This window comes from Haliotis rufescens, unplaced genomic scaffold, assembly GCF_023055435.1.
Source record: "Haliotis rufescens isolate VD_foot unplaced genomic scaffold, xgHalRufe1.0.p SCAF_10, whole genome shotgun sequence".
In the NCBI taxonomy this organism is placed as follows: Eukaryota; Metazoa; Mollusca; class Gastropoda; order Lepetellida; family Haliotidae; genus Haliotis; species Haliotis rufescens.
Genome location: NW_025963780.1, coordinates 12430078 through 12444859, shown reverse-complemented (window position 1 = coordinate 12444859; position 14782 = coordinate 12430078).

Below are 14782 nucleotides of genomic sequence, written 5' to 3'. Positions count from 1 at the left end.
AGGGTCGACCATGTAAGAATGCATCCACACACCAAATATTTTTGTTCTGAAACTAATACTTTTGAGAATAGCTCTCATGGCGTAAAAGTGATGCATGTGAAAAAGTTCGAATCGCTGATGTATTTATAGTTCGGCTTTAAGTCATGAATGTTTATGCAATTGCGCCAATTTTCTTTATGAGGGTCGACCATGTAAGAATGCATCCACACACCAAATATTTTTGTTCGGAAGCTAATACTTTTGAGAATAGCTCTCATGGCGTAAAAGTCATGCATGTGAAAAAGTTCGAATCGCTGATGTATTTATTTATAGTTCGGCCTCAAGTCATGATTTGTTATGCAATTGCGCCAATTTTTTTCATGAGGGTCGACCATGTAAGAATGCATCCACACACGAAATATTTTTGTTCGGAAACTAATACTTTTGAGAATAGCTCTCATGGCGTCAAAGTCATGCATGTGAAAAAGTTCGAATCGCTCATGTATTTATAGTTCGGCCTCAAGTCATTAATTTTTATGCAATTGCGCCAATTTGTTTCAAGATGGTCGACCATGTAAGAATGCATCCACACACCAAATATTTTTGTTCTGAATCTAATACTTTTGAGAATAGCTCTCATAGCGTAAAAGTCATGCATGTGAAAAAGTTCGAATCGCTAATGTATTTATAGTTCGGCTTTAAGTCATGAATGTTTATGCAAATTGCGCCAATTTGTTTCATGAGGGTCGACCATGTAAGAATGCATCCACACACCAAATATTTTTGTTCTGAAACTAATACTTTTGAGAATAGCTCTCATGGCGTAAAGTTGATGCATTTGAAAAAGTTCGAATTGCTCATGTATTTATAGTTCGGCCTCAAGTCATGAATGTTTATGCAATTGCGTCAATTTTTTTCATGTCGGTCGACCATGTAAGAATGCATCCACACACTAAATATTTTTGTTCTGAAACTAATACTTTTGAGAATAGCTGTCATGGCGTAAAGTTGATGCATTTGAAAAAGTTCGAATCGCTCATGTAGTTATAGTTCGGCCTCAAGTCATGAATGTTTATGCAATTGCGTCAATTTTTTTCATGTCGGTCGACCATGTAAGAATGCATCCACACACTAAATATTTTTGTTCTGAAACTAATACTTTTGAGAATAGCTCTCATGGCGTAAAGTTGATGCATTTGAAAAAGTTCGAATTGCTCATGTATTTATAGTTCGGCCTCAAGTCATGAATGTTTATGCAATTGCGTCAATTTTTTTCATGAGGGTCGACCATGTAAGAATGCATCCACACACCAAATATTTTTGTTCTGAAACTATTACTTTTGAGAATAGCTCTCATGGCGTAAAAGTCATGCATGTGAAAAAGTTCGAATCGCTGATGTATTTATTTATTGTTCGGCCTCAAGTCATGTTTTTTTTATGCAATTCCGCCAATTTTTTTCATGAGGGTCGACCATGTAAGAATGCATCCACACACCAAATATTTTTGTTCTGAAACTAATACTTTTGAGAATAGCTCTCATGGCGTAAAAGTCATGCATGTGAAAAAGTTCGAATCGCTGATGTATTTATTTATTGTTCGGCCTCAAGTCATCATTTTTGATGCAATTGCGCCAATTTTTTTCATGAGGGTCGACCATGTAAGAATGCATCCACACACCAAATATGTTTGTTCGGAAATTAAAACTTTTGAGAATAGCTCTCATGGCGTAAAAGTGATGCATGTGAAAAAGTTCGATTCGCTGATGTATTTATAGTTCGGCTTTAAGTCATGAATTGTTATGCAATTGCGCCAATTTTTTTCATCAGGGTCGACCATGTAAGAATTCATCCACACACCAAATATTTTTGTTCTGAAACTAATACTTTTGAGAATAGCTCTCATGGCGTAAAGTTGATGCATGTGAAAAAGTTCGAATCGCTGATGTATTTATTTATTGTTCGGCCTCAAGTCATGATTTTTTTATGCAATTGCGCCAATTTTTTTCATGAGAGTCGACCATGTAAGAATGCATCCACACACCAAATATTTTTGTTCTGAAACTAATACTTTTGAGAATAGCTCTCATGGCGTAAAAGTCATGCATGTGAAAAAGTTCGAATCGCTGATGTATTTATTTATTGTTCGGCCTCAAGTCATGCTTTTTTTATGCAATTGCGGCAATTTTTTTCATGAGGGTCGACCATGTAAGAATGCATCCACACACCAAATATTTTTGTTCGAAAACTAAAATTTTTGAGAATAGCTCTCATGGCGTAAAAGTGATGCATGTGAAAAAGTTCGAATCGCTGATGTATTTATTTATTGTTCGGCCTCAAGTCATCATTTTTGATGCAATTGCGCCAATTGTTTTCATGAGGGTCGACCATGTAAGAATGCATCCACACACCAAATATGTTTGTTCGGAAATTAATACTTTTGAGAATAGCTCTCATGGCGTAAAAGTGATGCATGTGAAAAAGTTCGATTCGCTGATGTATTTATAGTTCGGCTTTAAGTCATGAATGTTTATGCAATTGCGCCAATTTGTTTCATGAGGATCGACCATGTAAGAATGCATCCACACACCAAATATGTTTGTTCGGAAATTAAAACTTTTGAGAATAGCTCTCATGGCGTAAAAGTCATGCATGTGAAAAAGTTCGAATCGCTGATGTATTTATAGTTCGGCTTTAAGTCATGAATTGTTATGCAATTGCGCCAATTTTTTTCATGAGGGTCGACCATGTAAGAATGCATCCACACACCAAATATTTTTGTTCTGAAACTAATACTTTTGAGAATAGCTCTCATGGCGTAAAAGTCATGCATGTGAAAAAGTTCGAATCGCTGATGTATTTATAGTTCGGCTTTAAGTCATGAATGTTTATGCAATTGCGCCAATTTTTTTTATCAGGGTCGACCATGTAAGAATGCATCCACACACCAAATATTTTTGTTCGGAAGCTAATACTTTTGAGAATAGCTCTCATGGCGTCAAAGTCATGCATGTGAAAAAGTTCGAATCGCTGATGTATTTATAGTTCGGCCTCAAGTCATGAATTTTTATGGATTGCGCCAATTGTTTTCATGAGGGTCGACCATGTAAGAATGCATCCACACACCAAATATTTTTGTTCTGAAACTAATACTTTTGAGAATAGCTCTCATGGCGTAAAAGTGATGCATGTGAAAAAGTTCGAATCGCTGATGTATTTATAGTTCGGCCTCAAGTCATGAATGTTTATGCAATTGCGCCAATTTTTTTCAAGATGGTCGACCATGTAAGAATGCATCCACACACCAAATATGTTTGTTCGGAAATTAAAACTTTTGAGAATAGCTCTCATGGCGTAAAAGTCATGTATGTGAAAAAGTTCGAATCGCTGATGTATTTATTTATTGTTCGGCCTCAAGTCATCATTTTTGATGCAATTGCGCCAACTTGTTTCATGAGGGTCGACCATGTAAGAATGCATCCACACACCAAATATGTTTGTTCGGAAATTAAAACTTTTGAGAATAGCTCTCATGGCGTAAAAGTGATGCATGTGAAAAAGTTCGATTCGCTGATGTATTTATAGTTCGGCTTTAAGTCATGAATTGTTATGCAATTGCGCCTATTTTCTACAAGGGGGTCGACCATGTAAGAATGCATCCACACACCAAATATTTTTGTTCTGAAACTAATACTTTTGAGAATAGCTCTCATGGCGTAAAAGTCATGCATGTGAAAAAGTTCGAATCGCTGATGTATTTATAGTTCGGCTTTAAGTCATGAATGTTTATGCAATTGCGCCAATTTTTTTTATCAGGGTCGACCATGTAAGAATGCATCCACACACCAAATATTTTTGTTCGGAAGCTAATACTTTTGAGAATAGCTCTCATGGCGTCAAAGTCATGCATGTGAAAAAGTTCGAATCGCTCATGTATTTATAGTTCGGCCTCAAGTCATGAATTTTTATGGATTGCGCCAATTGTTTTCATGAGGGTCGACCATGTAAGAATGCATCCACACACCAAATATTTTTGTTCTGAAACTAATACTTTTGAGAATAGCTCTCATGGCGTAAAAGTGATGCATGTGAAAAAGTTCGAATCGCTGATGTATTTATAGTTCGGCCTCAAGTCATGAATGTTTATGCAATTGCGCCAATTTTTTTCAAGAGGGTCGACCATGTAAGAATGCATCCACACACCAAATATGTTTGTTCGGAAATTAAAACTTTTGAGAATAGCTCTCATGGCGTAAAAGTCATGTATGTGAAAAAGTTCGAATCGCTGATGTATTTATTTATTGTTCGGCCTCAAGTCATCATTTTTGATGCAATTGCGCCAACTTGTTTCATGAGGGTCGACCATGTAAGAATGCATCCACACACCAAATATGTTTGTTCGGAAATTAAAACTTTTGAGAATAGCTCTCATGGCGTAAAAGTGATGCATGTGAAAAAGTTCGATTCGCTGATGTATTTATAGTTCGGCTTTAAGTCATGAATTGTTATGCAATTGCGCCTATTTTCTACAAGGGGGTCGACCATGTAAGAATGCATCCACACACCAAATATTTTTGTTCTGAAACTAATACTTTTGAGAATAGCTCTCATGGCGTAAACGTCATCCATGTGAAAAAGTTCGAATCGCTGATGTATTTATTTATTGTTCGGCCTCAAGTCATGATTTTTGATGCAATTGCGCCAATTTTTTTTATGAGGGTCGACCATGTAAGAATGCATCCACACACCAAATATTTTTTGGTAGAAAATTAAAACTTTTGAGAATAGCTCTCATGGCGTAAAAGTCATGCATGTGAAAAAGTTCGAATCGCTCATGTATTTATAGTTCGGCCTCAAGTCATGAATGTTTATGCAATTGCGCCAATTTTTTTCAAGAGGGTCGACCATGTAAGAATGCATCCACACACCAAATATTTTTGTTCTGAATCTAATACTTTTGAGAATAGCTCTCATGGCGTAAAAGTCATGCATGTGAAAAAGTTCGAATCGCTGATGTATTTATAGTTCGGCCTCAAGTCATGAATGTTTATGCAATTGCGCCAATTGTTTTCAAGAGGGTCGACCATGTAAGAATGCATCCACACACCAAATATTTTTGTTCTGAAACTAATACTTTTGAGAATAGCTCTCATGGCGTAAAAGTCATGCATGTGAAAAAGTTCGAATCGCTGATGTATTTATAGTTCGGCTTTAAGTCATGAATTGTTATGCAATTGCGCCAATTTTTTTGATGAGGGTCGACCATGTAAGAATGCATCCACACACCAAATATTTTTGTTCTGAATCTAATACTTTTGAGAATAGCTCTCATGGCGTAAAAGTCATGTATGTGAAAAAGTTCGAATCGCTGATGTATTTATTTATTGTTCGGCCTCAAGTCATCATTTTTGATGCAATTGCGCCAATTTTTTTGATGAGGGTCGACCATGTAAGAATGCATCCACACACCAAATATGTTTGTTCGGAAATTAAAACTTTTGAGAATAGCTCTCATGGCGTAAAAGTGATGCATGTGAAAAAGTTCGAATCGCTCATGTATTTATTGTTCGGCCTCAAGTCATGAATTTTTATGCAAATGCGCCAATTTTTTTCATGAGGGTCGACCATGTAAAATGCATCCACACACCAAATATTTTTGTTCTGAAACTAATACTTTTGAGAATAGCTCTCATGGCGTAAAGGTCATGCATGTGAAAAAGTTCGAATCGCTGATGTATTTATTTATAGTTCGGCCTCAAGTCATGACTTTTGATGCAATTGCGCCAATTGTTTTCACGAGGGTCGACCATGTAAGAATGCATCCACACACCAAATATTTTTGTTCTGAAACTAATACTTTTGAGAATAGCTCTCATGGCGTAAAAGTCATGCATGTGAAAAAGTTCGAATCGCTGATGTATTTATAGTTCGGCTTTAAGTCATGAATTGTTATGCAATTGCGCCAATTTTTTTGATGAGGGTCGACCATGTAAGAATGCATCCACACACCAAATATTTTTGTTCTGAATCTAATACTTTTGAGAATAGCTCTCATGGCGTAAAAGTCATGTATGTGAAAAAGTTCGAATCGCTGATGTATTTATTTATTGTTCGGCCTCAAGTCATCATTTTTGATGCAATTGCGCCAATTTTTTTCATGAGGGTCGACCATGTAAGAATGCATCCACACACCAAATATGTTTGTTCGGAAATTAAAACTTTTGAGAATAGCTCTCATGGCGTAAAAGTGATGCATGTGAAAAAGTTCGAATCGCTCATGTATTTATTGTTCGGCCTCAAGTCATGAATTTTTATGCAAATGCGCCAATTTTTTTCATGAGGGTCGACCATGTAAAATGCATCCACACACCAAATATTTTTGTTCTGAAACTAATACTTTTGAGAATAGCTCTCATGGCGTAAAAGTCATGCATGTGAAAAAGTTCGAATCGCTGATGTATTTATTTATAGTTCGGCCTCAAGTCATGACTTTTGATGCAATTGCGCCAATTGTTTTCACGAGGGTCGACCATGTAAGAATGCATCCACACACCAAATATTTTTGTTCTGAAACTAATACTTTTGAGAATAGCTCTCATGGCGTAAAAGTCATGCATGTGAAAAAGTTCGAATCGCTGATGTATTTATAGTTCGGCTTTAAGTCATGAATTTTTATGCAATTGCGCCAATTTTTTTGATGAGGGTCGACCATGTAAGAATGCATCCACACACCAAATATTTTTGTTCTGAAACTAATACTTTTGAGAATAGCTCTCATGGCGTAAAAGTCATGCATGTGAAAAAGTTCGAATCGCTGATGTATTTATAGTTCGGCTTTAAGTCATGAATTGTTATGCAAGTGCGCCTATTTTCTACAAGAGGGTCGACCATGTAAGAATGCATCCACACACCAAATATTTTTGTTCTGAATCTAATACTTTTGAGAATAGCTCTCATGGCGTAAAAGTCATGCATGTGAAAAAGTTCGAATCGCTGATGTATTTATTGTTCGGCCTCAAGTCATCATTTTTGATGCAATTGCACCAATTTTTTTTATGAGGGTCGACCATGTAAGAATGCATCCACACACCAAATATGTTTGTTCGGAAATTAAAACTTTTGAGAATAGCTCTCATGGCGTAAAAGTGATGCATGTGAAAAAGTTCGAATCGCTCATGTATTTATAGTTCGACCTCAAGTCATGAATGTTTATGCAATTGCGCCAATTTTTTTCAAGAGGGTCGACCATGTAAGAATGCATCCACACACCAAATATTTTTGTTCTGAATCTAATACTTTTGAGAATAGCTCTCATGGCGTAAAAGTCATGCATGTGAAAAAGTTCGAATCGCTCATGTATTTATAGTTCGGCCTCAAGTCATGAATGTTTATGCAATTGCGCCAATTGTTTTCAAGAGGGTCGACCATGTAAGAATGCATCCACACACCAAATATTTTTGTTCTGAAACTAATACTTTTGAGAATAGCTCTCATGGCGTAAACGTCATGCATGTGAAAAAGTTCGAATCGCTGATGTATTTATTTATAGTTCGGCCTCAAGTCATGATTTGTTATGCAATTGCGCCAATTTTTTTCACGAGGGTCGACCATGTAAGAATGAATCCACACACTAAATATTTTTGTTCTGAAACTAATACTTTTGAGAATAGCTCTCATGGCGTAAAAGTCATGCATGTGAAAAAGTTCGATTCGCTGATGTATTTATAGTTCGGCTTTAAGTCATGAATTATTATGCAATTGCGCCAATTTTTTTCACGAGGGTCGACCATGTAAGAATGCATCCACACACCAAATATTTTTGTTCGGAAACTAATACTTTTGAGAATAGCTCTCATGGCGTAAAAGTCATGCATGTGAAAAAGTTCGAATCGCTGATGTATTTATAGTTCGGCTTTAAGTCATGAATTTTTATGCAATTGCGCCAATTTTTTTCATGAGTGTCGACCATGTAAGAATGCATCCACACACCAAATATTTTTGTTCTGAAACTAATACTTTTGAGAATAGCTCTCATGGCGTAAAAGTCATGCATGTGAAAAAGTTCGAATCGCTGATGTATTTATTTATTGTTCGGCCTCAAGTCATCATTTTTGATGCAATTGCGCCAATTTTTTTTTATGAGGGTCGACCATGTAAGAATGCATCCACACACCAAATATGTTTGTTCGGAAATTAAAACTCTTGAGAATAGCTCTCATGGCGTAAAAGTGATGCATGTGAAAAAGTTCGAATCGCTCATGTATTTATAGTTCGGCCTCAAGTCATGAATGTTTATGCAATTGCGCCAATTTTTTTCAAGAGGGTCGACCATGTAAGAATGCATCCACACACTAAATATTTTTGTTCTGAATCTAATACTTTTGAGAATAGCTCTCATGGCGTAAAGTTGATGCATCTGAAAAAGTTCGAATTTCGTTCATGTATTTATTGTTCGGCCTCAAGTCATGAATTTTTATGCAAATGCGCCAATTTTCTTCATGAGGGTCGACCATGTAAAAATGCATCCACACACCAAATATTTTTGTTCTGAAACTAATACTTTTGAGAATAGCTCTCATGGCGTAAAAGTCATGCATGTGAAAAAGTTCGATTCGCTGATGTATTTATAGTTCGGCTTTAACTCATGAATTATTATGCAATTGCCCTAATGTTTTTCAAGATGGTCGACCATGTAAGAATGCATCCACACACCAAATATTTTTGTTCTGAAACTAATACTTTTGAGAATAGCTCTCATGGCGTAAAAGTCATGCATGTGAAAAAGTTCGAATCGCTGATGTATTTATTTATAGTTCGGCTTCAAGTCATGATTTTTTTATGCAATTGCGCCAATTGTTTTCAAGAGGGTCGACCATGTAAGAATGCATCCACACACCAAATATTTTTGTTCTGAATCTAATACTTTTGAGAATAGCTCTCATGGCGTAAAAGTGATGCATGTGAAAAAGTTCGATTCGTTGATGTATTTATAGTTCGGCTTTAAGTCATGAATTATTATGCAATTGCGCCAATTTTTTTCAAGATGGTCGACCATGTAAGAATGCATCCACACACCAAATATTTTTGTTCTGAAACTAATACTTTTGAGAATAGCTATCATGGCGTAAAAGTGATGCATGTGAAAAAGTTCGAATCGCTGATGTATTTATTTATAGTTCGGCTTCAAGTCATGATTTTTTTATGCAATTGCGCCAATTGTGTTCACGAGGGTCGACCATGTAAGAATGCATCCACACCGAATATTTTTGTTCGAAAACTAAAATTTTTGAGAATAGCTCTCATGGCGTAAAAGTCATGCATGTGAAAAAGTTCGAATCGCTGATGTATTTATAGTTCGTCTTTAAGTCATGAATTTTTATGCAATTGCGCCAATGTTTTTCATGAGGGTCGACCATGTAAGAATGCATCCACACACCAAATATTTTTGTTCTGAAACTAATACTTTTGAGAATAGCTCTCATGGCGTAAAAGTCATGCATGTGAAAAAGTTCGAATCGCTGATGTATTTATAGTTCGGCCTCAAGTCATGAATGTTTATGCAATTGCGCTAATTTTTTTCAAGAGGGTCGACCATGTAAGAATGCATCCACACACTAAATATTTTTATTCTGAATCTAATACTTTTGAGAATAGCTCTCATGGCGTAAAAGTCATGCATGTGAAAAAGTTCGAATCGCTGATGTATTTATAGTTCGGCCTCAAGTCATGAATGTTTATGCAATTGCGCTAATTTTTTTCACGAGTGTCGACCATGTAAGAATGCATCCACACACCAAATATTTTTGTTCTGAAACTAATACTTTTGACAATAGCTCTCATGGCGTAAAGTTGATGCATGTGAAAAAATTCGATTCGCTGATGTATTTATAGTTCGGCTTTAAGTCATGAATTATTATGCAATTGCGCCAATTTTTTTCAAGATGGTCGACCATGTAAGAATGCATCCACACACCAAATATTTTTGTTCGGAAACTAATACTTTTGAGAATAGCTCTCATGGCGTAAAAGTCATGCATGTGAAAAAGTTCGAATCGCTGATGTATTTATTTATAGTTCGGCCTCAAGTCATGATTTTTTTATGCAATTGCGCCAATTGTTTTCAAGAGGGTCGACCATGTAAGAATGCATCCACACACCAAATATTTTTGTTCTGAAACTAATACTTTTGAGAATAGCTCTCATGGCGTAAAAGTCATGCATGTGAAAAAGTTCGAATCGCTGATGTATTTATAGTTCGGCCTCAAGTCATGAATGTTTATGCAATTGCGCTAATTCTTTTCATGAGTGTCGACCATGTAAGAATGCATCCACACACCAAATATTTTTGTTCGGAATCTAATACTTTTGAGAATAGCTCTCATGGCGTAAAAGTCATGCATGTGAAAAAGTTCGAATCGCTGATGTATTTATTTATAGTTCGGCCTGAAGTCATCATTTTTTATGCAATTGCGCCAATTTTTTTCACGAGGGTCAACCATGTAAGAATGCATCCACACACCAAATATTTTTGTTAGAAAATTAAAACTTTTGAGAATAGCTCTCATGGCGTAAAAGTGATGCATGTGAAAAAGTTCGAATCGGTCATGTATTTATAGTTCGGCCTCAAGTCATGAATGTTTATGCAATTGCACCAATTTTTTTCAAGAGGGTCGACCATGTAAGAATGCATCCACACACTAAATATTTTTGTTCTGAAACTAATACTTTTGAGAATAGCTCTCATGGCGTAAAAGTCATGCATGTGAAAAAGTTCGAATCGCTGATGTATTTATTTATTGTTCGGCCTCAAGTCATGATTTTTGATGCAATTGCGCCAATTTTTTTCATGAGGGTCGACCATGTAAGAATGCATCCACACACCAACTATTTTTGTTCTGAAACTAATACTTTTGAGAATAGCTCTCATGGCGTAAAGTTGATGCATGTGAAAAAGTTCGAATCGCTGATGTATTTATTGTTCGGCCTCAAGTCATGAATTTTTATGCAAATGCGCCAATTTTTTTCATGAGGGTCGACCATGTAAAATGCATCCACACACCAAATATTTTTGTTCTGAAACTAATACTTTTGAGAATAGCTCTCATGGCGTAAAAGTCATGCATGTGAAAAAGTTCGAATCGCTGATGTATTTATTTATAGTTCGGCCTCAAGTCATGACTTTTGATGCAATTGCGCCAATTGTTTTCAAGAGGGTCGACCATGTAAGAATGCATCCACACACCAAATATTTTTGTTCTGAAACTAATACTTTTGAGAATAGCTCTCATGGCGTAAAAGTCATGCATGTGAAAAAGTTCGAATCGCTGATGTATTTATAGTTCGGCTTTTAGTCATGAATTGTTATGCAATTGCGCCAATTTTTTTCATGAGGGTCGACCATGTAAGAATGCATCCACACACCAAATATTTTTGTTCTGAAACTAATACTTTTGAGAATAGCTCTCATGGCGTAAAAGTCATGTATGTGAAAAAGTTCGAATCGCTGATGTATTTATTTATTGTTCGGCCTCAAGTCATCATTTTTGATGCAATTGCGCCAATTTTTTTCATGAGGGTCGACCATGTAAGAATGCATCCACACACCAAATATGTTTGTTCGGAAATTAATACTTTTGAGAATAGCTCTCATGGCGTAAAAGTGATGCATGTGAAAAAGTTCGATTCGCTGATGTATTTATAGTTCGGCTTTAAGTCATGAATTGTTATGCAATTGCGCCTATTGTCTACAAGAGGGTCGACCATGTAAGAATGCATCCACACACCAAATATTTTTGTTCTGAAACTAATACTTTTGAGAATAGCTCTCATGGCGTAAAAGTCATGCATGTGAAAAAGTTCGAATCGCTGATGTATTTATTTATTGTTCGGCCTCAAGTCATCATTTTTGATGCAATTGCGCCAATTTTTTTTTATGAGGGTCGACCATGTAAGAATGCATCCACACACCAAATATTTTTGTTAGAAAATTAAAACTTTTGAGAATAGCTCTCATGGCGTAAAAGTGATGCATGTGAAAAAGTTCGAATCGCTGATGTATTTATAGTTCGGCCTCAAGTCATGAATGTTTATGCAATTGCGCCAATTTTTTTCAAGAGGGTCGACCATGTAAGAATGCATCCACACACCAAATATTTTTGTTCGGAATCTAATACTTTTGAGAATAGCTCTCATGGCGTAAAAGTGATGCATGTGAAAAAGTTCGAATCGCTGATGTATTTATTTATAGTTCGGCCTCAAGTCATGATTTTTTTATGCAATTGCGCCAATTGTTTTCAAGAGGGTCGACCATGTAAGAATGCATCCACACACCAAATATTTTTGTTCTGAAACTAATACTTTTGAGAATAGCTCTCATGGCGTAAAAGTCATGCATGTGAAAAAGTTCGAATCGCTGATGTATTTATAGTTCGGCCTCAAGTCATGAATGTTTATGCAATTGCGCTAATTTTTTTCATGAGTGTCGACCATGTAAGAATGCATCCACACACCAAATATTTTTGTTCGGAATCTAATACTTTTGAGAATAGCTCTCATGGCGTAAAAGTCATGCATGTGAAAAAGTTCGAATCGCTGATGTATTTATTTATAGTTCGGCCTGAAGTCATCATTTTTTATGCAATTGCGCCAATTTTTTTCATGAGGATCAACCATGTAAGAATGCATCCACACACCAAATATTGTTGTTAGAAAATTAAAACTTTTGAGAATAGCTCTCATGGCGTAAAAGTGATGCATGTGAAAAAGTTCGAATCGGTCATGTATTTATAGTTCGGCCTCAAGTCATGAATGTTTATGCAATTGCGCCAATTTTTTTCAAGAGGGTCGACCATGTAAGAATGCATCCACACACTAAATATTTTTGTTCTGAAACTAATACTTTTGAGAATAGCTCTCATGGCGTAAAAGTCATGCATGTGAAAAAGTTCGAATCGCTGATGTATTTATTTATTGTTCGGCCTCAAGTCATGATTTTTGATGCAATTGCGCCAATTTTTTTCATGAGGGTCGACCATGTAAGAATGCATCCACACACCAACTATTTTTGTTCTGAAACTAATACTTTTGAGAATAGCTCTCATGGCGTAAAGTTGATGCATGTGAAAAAGTTCGAATCGCTGATGTATTTATTGTTCGGCCTCAAGTCATGAATTTTTATGCAAATGCGCCAATTTTTTTCATGAGGGTCGACCATGTAAAATGCATCCACACACCAAATATTTTTGTTCTGAAACTAATACTTTTGAGAATAGCTCTCATGGCGTAAAAGTCATGCATGTGAAAAAGTTCGAATCGCTGATGTATTTATTTATAGTTCGGCCTCAAGTCATGACTTTTGATGCAATTGCGCCAATTGTTTTCACGAGGGTCGACCATGTAAGAATGCATCCACACACCAAATATTTTTGTTCTGAAACTAATACTTTTGAGAATAGCTCTCATGGCGTAAAAGTGATGCATGTGAAAAAGTTCGAATCGCTGATGTATTTATAGTTCGGCTTTAAGTCATGAATTGTTATGCAATTGCGCCTATTGTCTACAAGAGGGTCGACCATGTAAGAATGCATCCACACACCAAATATTTTTGTTCTGAAACTAATACTTTTGAGAATAGCTCTCATGGCGTAAAAGTCATGCATGTGAAAAAGTTCGAATCGCTGATGTATTTATTTATTGTTCGGCCTCAAGTCATCATTTTTGATGCAATTGCGCCAATTTTTTTTTATGAGGGTCGACCATGTAAGAATGCATCCACACACCAAATATTTTTGTTAGAAAATTAAAACTTTTGAGAATAGCTCTCATGGCGTAAAAGTGATGCATGTGAAAAAGTTCGAATAGCTGATGTATTTATAGTTCGGCCTCAAGTCATGAATGTTTATGCAATTGCGCCAATTTTTTTCAAGAGGGTCGACCATGTAAGAATGCATCCACACACCAAATATTTTTGTTCTGAATCTAATACTTTTGAGAATAGCTCTCATGGCGTAAAAGTGATGCATGTGAAAAAGTTCGAATCGCTCATGTATTTATAGTTCGGCCTCAAGTCATGAATGTTTATGCAATTGCGCCAATTGTTTTCACGAGGGTCGACCATGTAAGAATGCATCCACACACCAAATATTGTTGTTCGGAAACTAATACTTTTGAGAATAGCTCTCATGGCGTAAAAGTCATGCATGTGAAAAAGTTCGAATCGCTGATGTATTTATTTATAGTTCGGCCTCAAGTCATGATTTTTTATGCAAATGCGCCAATTTTTTTCACGAGGGTCGACCATGTAAGAATGCATCCACACACTAAATATTTTTGTTCTGAAACTAATACTTTTGAGAATAGCTCTCATGGCGTAAAAGTCATGCATGTGAAAAAGTTCGAATCGCTGATGTATTTATTTATTGTTCGGCCTCAAGTCATGATTTTTGATGCAATTGCGCCAATTTTTTTCATGAGGGTCGACCATGTAAGAATGCATCCACACACCAAATATTTTTGTTCTGAAACTAATACTTTTGAGAATAGCTCTCATGGCGTAAAAGTCATGCATGTGAAAAAGTTCGATTCGCTCATGTATTTATAGTTCGGCTTTAAGTCATGAATTATTATGCAATTGCGCTAATTTTTTTCACGAGGGTCGACCATGTAAGAATGCATCCACACACCAAATATTTTTGTTCTGAAACTAATACTTTTGAGAATAGCTCTCATGGCGTAAAAGTCATGCATGTGAAAAAGTTCGAATCGCTGATGTATTTATAGTTCGGCCTCAAGTCATGAATGTTTATGC